Source organism: Rhipicephalus microplus, chromosome 2, assembly GCF_043290135.1.
Source record: "Rhipicephalus microplus isolate Deutch F79 chromosome 2, USDA_Rmic, whole genome shotgun sequence".
Lineage (NCBI taxonomy): Eukaryota > Metazoa > Arthropoda > Arachnida > Ixodida > Ixodidae > Rhipicephalus > Rhipicephalus microplus.
In genome coordinates this window covers 274288137-274294818 of record NC_134701.1, presented here as the reverse complement: position 1 = coordinate 274294818, position 6682 = coordinate 274288137, and the positions used below count along the sequence as shown (strand labels likewise).

At 51.4% G+C, this 6682-nt stretch overlaps 1 long non-coding RNA gene across 1 annotated transcript in view; it reads right to left on the bottom strand.

Moving 5' to 3' along the window:
- Positions 1 to 6682, bottom strand: part of LOC142777486 (uncharacterized) — a 96447-nt gene that overhangs the window by 71464 nt on the left and 18301 nt on the right. The window lies entirely within an intron of this gene.

Here is a 6682-nt window from a genome sequence, read left to right as displayed (position 1 = left end):
GTTTACACGTGCCTGCCACGACGATGCAAGCCACGGCAAAACGAGAGAGAGAGAGAGAGGCATCATTATCCGCCCCGCGAGTGCTTTGAAGACGCCGCTGCTACGTAGTTCCGCAGTCACCCCTGAGAAAGAAACCAAGTCGGTTTCGAAACGTCGGGTTTCTTCAAAACTTTCTAGAGAGGCGGCTGGAGTGAGACGCTGTGCGGACGTGTTTCGCATGAGCTCCGGCCCGGTGACCGACTATCGGCGGACGCGCTTTTTTCTGGACTTGCTGTCAGTGGGCTCGTCTGCAGGAGGCTGCCCTGTACCTACGGACACCACTCGTTTAGGCAAGTTTGTCCCCGTTTTTGGAGTTTCCGAGATTTTCCCATCAACCCCGCGGTGGCAAGGCTAGGCCTATCTCCTAGGCCAAGCCTGGCCTGGGCCGCGTCGCCCAGCGTCTGACTTGCGCCCGGTGACCGTGGGTCTTCTTGGGCTGAAGATGGAGTACTACGTCGAAGGGGAGACTATAACACCCGAAGATTTTGAAGCGGGAGAGTGGGCTCCAGTGCTGAAGGCACAGGACCGATTTAAGAAGACTCGGCATGGCGACAACGCCAAGAGTAAGCCTTGCGAGACGCAGGCCGGCAGCGACGGGCGCAAGACGCACGGAGCGCAGCAAGTCAAGCGGGGGAAAGCACCGGTATGGAAGAAACGCGGACCGTTTCTCAAGTTGCCAGCCACGGATTTCAAGATTGTGTACAGGCCCCAGAACTGGGACTTGAGTGTTGTGACAGCGAGAGAACTCGGATGTGCACTGAGAGCAGCAGCGCGTCTAACGAGTGCGATTGCCACGGAAGAAGACATTGTGCGGGTTAATGGCACAAACAACACGTTGACGGTGAGCACACCGTGCATAAATCGCAGTGGGGCATATGCGACTGTGAAGACGCTCAAGCTCGGTGATCGTGACCTGCCGGTTTCGGCGTTCGTGGCGCCGTTGGAGAACTCCGTGCGGGGAGTGATTTATAATGCTTATGATGGATGCCCAGTGGAAGAAGTTCGGGCGGGATTCCTGAAGAAGAATGAAGGCATAGACATTCTGGACGCGAGACCTCTGCGAAAGTCAAAGGCGATTCAGATTACGTTCGGGGGAAAACGCATACCCCGGCAGATTACTTACTGGAACTGTCTGTACGCTGTGATCCCGTACAGAAATTTAGTCGAGACCTGCTTCAACTGCAGACGAGTTGGACATCGAGCGGACGTTTGCTATCGTCCGAAGAGCATGCAACCTATGTCACCGTTGCAGGAAGGACCATCCTGCCTCGCCAGAAGGAGAGCCACCTACGTGCACGCCGGTCTGCATCGTGTGCCACGGTGCGCATCACACAGGGAGCCGGAACTGCAAGTTTCGCCTGGCTCGCAAGCCACCGACAGGCCGGCAGCAGAGCATCGAAAGAGAGAGCGAAGCTGGCAACGATAAGCGTTCCTCGAGGGCCACGGAGCGGTCACCGAGGGGTAAAGAAGGCAGAAGCAAAAGCAGGGACCGGTCGAGTTCCTTTCCGCCATTGCCAGGGCGCGGGGGCGGCCAAGATGGTGGACGAGCATCCAGTACCAACAGCTGCGCACGCGACACCAACAAAAAGGTGAGCTTGTCAAGCACGGCCTCCCAGAACGAAACCGCTCGAGAGAGGGAGTTAGCAGCGCTGGTTCAGCGACAGGGAGACTTGATTAAAAGAATGGAAAACAGAATCGCAGAGATGGAACGCGCACTTAGAAACGACCAACGGCAGGGGACACAGGCACCAGCAGTGTAAGGCCTACAGAAAGCGACGCAAGAGGCGTCTGCTCGCGTACAGGAGAGTGCAGCTATGGAAGTGGAGAATCGGGGGACAGTGAAGAGACCACTGCCGGGGGATGAGGTAGCTAACGCAAAACGATTAGCCGAAACGTCACCAGTAGACATGCCACAGCCTGTTTTTAAGGTCATTAGTCTTAAGTCGGATGTAACAACACTTGCGGATAAAGTAGGCAAACAAGGGAAAAGACAGGATAGGTTGGAGGCTCGAGTCGAAAAGATCGAAGCCAGATTAGACACAATAGAGGAGCGTCTCGGCATGCTCTCCACTGAATTTAAGGATTCGCAAACCCAGGTCATGGGCATGTTTCAGCAGCTTCATACTCTATTGGAGGCAAGACTGCCTCCCGTGGGTGGCCAAGTGCCATTAGTCAACCTGGTGCCTCATCATGGCGCCTCGCCAGCAAATTGAGGTTTGGCAGTGGAACTGCAGGGGCTTTCGTCAAAAGCGGGGTAACCTGCAGTTGCACGTACAAAATCTGGACAGTAAACCAGACATAATAGCCTTACAGGAGGCTAGTGGTTCCGTAAAATTACCTGGATTTAAGGCATTTACAGCGCCAGGAACTGATTCAAGGGGCGTATCACGCGTCTTCACAGCCGTGCTAGTCCATCGCAACATCACTGCCATTCAGCATTCCGTAGATAGCAGCAGGGAAGACTATGTCTTGCTTGAGATTTTGCCTAAACGAAAGTATGAGAAGAGTCTGTTTTTACTTAATGTGTATAGTTCTCCAAAAGATAAAGGATTGGGCTTGCCACAACTCCTGATTCAAACTCAACGGTTAGCAGCTCGCGCTCCGCTTATAGTGGTAGGAGATTTCAATGCGCCTCACCCAGAGTGGGGTTATATTCGAGCCAGCCCAAAGGGCAATCGGCTTTGGCAAGTTGCCCGGGATCTGCGATGGACGCTGTTAAACAATACACAAGATCATACGAGGATAGGCAACAGCATAAGCATGGATACCTCCCCAGACCTTACGTTTTTTAGAGGCATCAGTAATGCAAAGTGGATTAACACGGGACAAGCGCTAGGAAGTGATCACTATATCCTTTCCACAACGTTTAGCGCTGCGAAGCATAAAGACAAAGTGAGGGGGCATAGAATTACAGATTGGGACAGATTTAGGAAAAACAGAGCATACACTGGAAACGGGAAAATTAATGACCTGGATGCATGGGTACACGCGCTCAAGGAGGATGTAAGTAATACCACGGTAGAAGTGCCAGTCGAGCAGGAGGAGTTTACTGCTGACTCGAGACTATTACACATGTGGGAAGCGCACGCGAGTCTCTTGAGAATGTGGAAGAAGCAAAAACATAATGGCGTCCTTCGCAGAAGGACTGCCAAGTTAGAACGTAAAATCGAAAATTATACAATTGAGTTGCAAGCCAAGCAGTGGGGCCAGATTTGTGATCGCATGAATGGACAGTTTGAATGCAAAAAGACATGGCAGCTGTTAAGGCATCTTTAGGATCCGGCAGCAACAAAATCGGCGCAATGGGGGCAAATGACTCGGTTAATGCATCAATATGAAGGCACAATTGGAGAGTTTATACAGGAACTCCGGAATCGGTACATAACTGATGGAGTATACGGTTGCTTACCACACTACTCGGGGGTGGAAAACTCAGACCTAGATGAAGAGTTCACAATTGTGGAGGTGGAGTTTGCCATGGGGCAGCTGCGTACTACGTCTGCCGCAGGTCCGGATGGAGTTACTAATAAAATGCTGAGAAACCTAGACTTCAAATCGGTCGGGGCGATCACTGACTTGATAAATGAGTATTGGGTGGCCGGGGAGATCCCAGCACAATGGAAGCATGCTAGGATTATATTTATTCCGAAGCCAGGCAAGAAACTCTGCTTGGAAAACCTGCGCCCCATATCGCTGACATCATGCGTGGGCAAATTGATGGAGCACGTGGTTCTCAACAGGCTTCAGAATTATGCAGAGGACAAGGCCATCTTTCCCCCAACTATGATAGGTTTCAGGGCCAATATGTCCACACAGGATGTCATGATACAGTTAAAACATGATGTAGTCAATCGCGGGCATGGCAAGGGCACCAAAGCTGTATTAGGGCTTGACCTGAATAAAGCTTTCGACAATGTTTCGCATGAGGCAATATTGAATAACCTATCAGAAATTGGCCCAGGGGTCAGGACATTTCGCTACATCAGATCATTCTTGGAGGGCCGAACCGCAGAAATTTCAATAGGAGATATCAAATCGGACTCATTCGCGTTGGGAGGCAAAGGGACGCCGCAGGGTTCAGTTTTGTCCCCGTTCCTGTTTAACATCGCCTTAATTAAAATACCGCCGAGGCTGGAGGAGATACCGGGACTCAAACACACATTTTATGCAGATGATATTACTCTATGGGTAACCAGGGGTAGTGACGCGCATCTGGAAGAAACACTGCAACAGGCAGTTAATATTGCCGAAGAGTTGGCAGGGGAGGCGGGACTTTCATGCTCTCAGCCAAAGTCCGAGCTCTTTGTGGTTCGGGGACAAACCCAGAGGGCTACATGCAAGACACTGTATTCCGCCACCGCCGTTAGAGGTAAAGGTAGGGGTTAGGCCGGTAGCTGAAGTTCAAACGATTAGAATTCTTGGCCTATATCTGCAAACTAACAGGAAGAATAGGGTGGCCCTTGAAAAACTTAAGACCACGGTCAATGCTACTGTCAGGCTAATCAGAAGAATCGCTCACCGTAAGAGCGGGGTTAAAGAAAAAGAACTCTGTAAGCTGGTACAGGCGTTTGTGCTCAGCAGGATTACTTACGCGACACCTTATATGAAGTTGGATGCCGCAGAAAAAGGTAAGGTCGAGGCTATGATCCGGCAAGCTTACATGGCAGCGCTTGGGTTGCCTAACAACGCGCCTACAGAAAGGCTATTAAAACTAGGGGTACACAACACCCTGGATGAATTATGGGAGGCGCATCTGGTGATGCAGCACGCTAGGCTTTCCACAACCAAAGCGGGCAGGATTATATTGGAAAGGATTGGCATTGGAGCAGAGGCTCCCACTGGGGACAGTAAAATTCAGGTGCGGCTAGAGTTACATAAGGCCCTGTACATAAAACCTTTGCCCAAAAATATGCATCTGATTCACCATACGCAGCGCAGGCAGGTAAGAGCCAGAGCTTTACACGTTGAGTACGGCGAGTACAAAGCGGCAGTCTATACAGATGTTGCGGAATATAAGGACAAAGACGCTTTTGTGATTGTGGTGGTGGACAGGCGGGGGCACTTGATCGCTTCTGGATCGGTCAAAACCCGCTCCTCGGAAACTGCAGAGGAAGCGGCAATAGCGCTAGCTATAACTAATTCGCAGTCAGATTTGATTTTCAGTGATTCAAAGACAGCCATCCGAAATCTGGCGAGGGGCAGAATATCGGCGACCGCTGCACGATTTCTGCATAGGGCCACGGGACGAGAAATGAGAGAAATAGAAATTGTCTGGGTACCAGCGCACTATGGGAACCCTGGGAACGAGGCGGCTCACCTGAATGCTCGAGGTTTCGTCAGCCGGGTAGGTGAGCCGCCAGTTCCGGGGAGGTCCGCGAGAGATGGGCTGGTGTCCTTTCATGACATAACGAATCATTATAAACTAGAGCGGAGGTTTTATCCGCCCCCGCACAAGCGGTTGACTAAGGCGCAGGAATGCGTCTGGAGAGAACTGCAGACGCGATCTTTTCCCAACCCTTACGTGTTGAACAAAATTTACCCGGAGGAGATTAAGCCGCAATGCAAATGGTGTCAGGCTGTGGCAACATATGATCACATACTTTGGGAATGTAGCATAGTGCCGCCGCCGGTGGATATTATGCGTGATCCCTCTCTTGAGCACTGGGAGGCCGTGTTGACCAGCTCAGACCCAGTCGTCCAGTTAAGGGTCGTGGAGTGGGCCACACAGGTCGCCGCCAACCTTGGGTTGATGGCCATCTAACACGGAATCATCCTCAGTTGCTTTCTGACGAAATAAAGTTTTTCCATCCATCAAAACTTTCTAAATCAACGCATTCCTCGGAGCCGCAACGACCCGATGTCGAAGACGGAGAGTATTTTATCACAACATACGCCGACGTTCTGCAGTGGTACAGAACGAGCAGACGCCTCTACCCACCACCTCACCGAGACCTACAACGCAGAGAAGCAGCCACACTACGGCAGCTGCAAGTACAAGCCATATGGACCCCCGTCTGGGCAAATCACGTTTGCCCGGAGGTTTACACCACTGATGTATGCCAACACTGCAAGAAGGCGCGAGCCACCCAGAGACACCTCCTTTGAGACTGTGCACCACCGCCGGGTAACTAAGAAGTAATGCCAACTGCCATAAGCAGCAAAATCATCAGCCGAGAGCCAGGCAATCAAAGAGACGTGGTCCAGCACGTGCTTAGCATCCTGGAACGCCAGCGGCCGAAAGCGGCGCCCCCACGGGTTTGACGCGAGTAGGTTGCTGCTCCGGGACGTCCGAGCACGCTAGTGTCTCGCTTTAATCCCCCTACCCCTTCCCCCTTTATGCCGGATCGTCAATGAAGTTGTTTCACTCACTAAATCATCTCCTAAAGTCTAAATCATCTCCCATGTCCTCCACCTGTGAAATGTGGACGAGAACTGAAAGATGAAGCGATTGTCTTCGCGAAGAACATGCACGAATGTTGTGCACTCGCACACGTTTCAACTCTCTCATTGTGTGGACACGGCTGCAAATCCCCCGAAGAATATGGTCAGCAAATCCCCCGAAGAATATGGTCAGCACCACTGCAATAAGAAAATAATCACAACAAAGGACAGTGGTTCTGAAAACTTTAATATAAATATATCA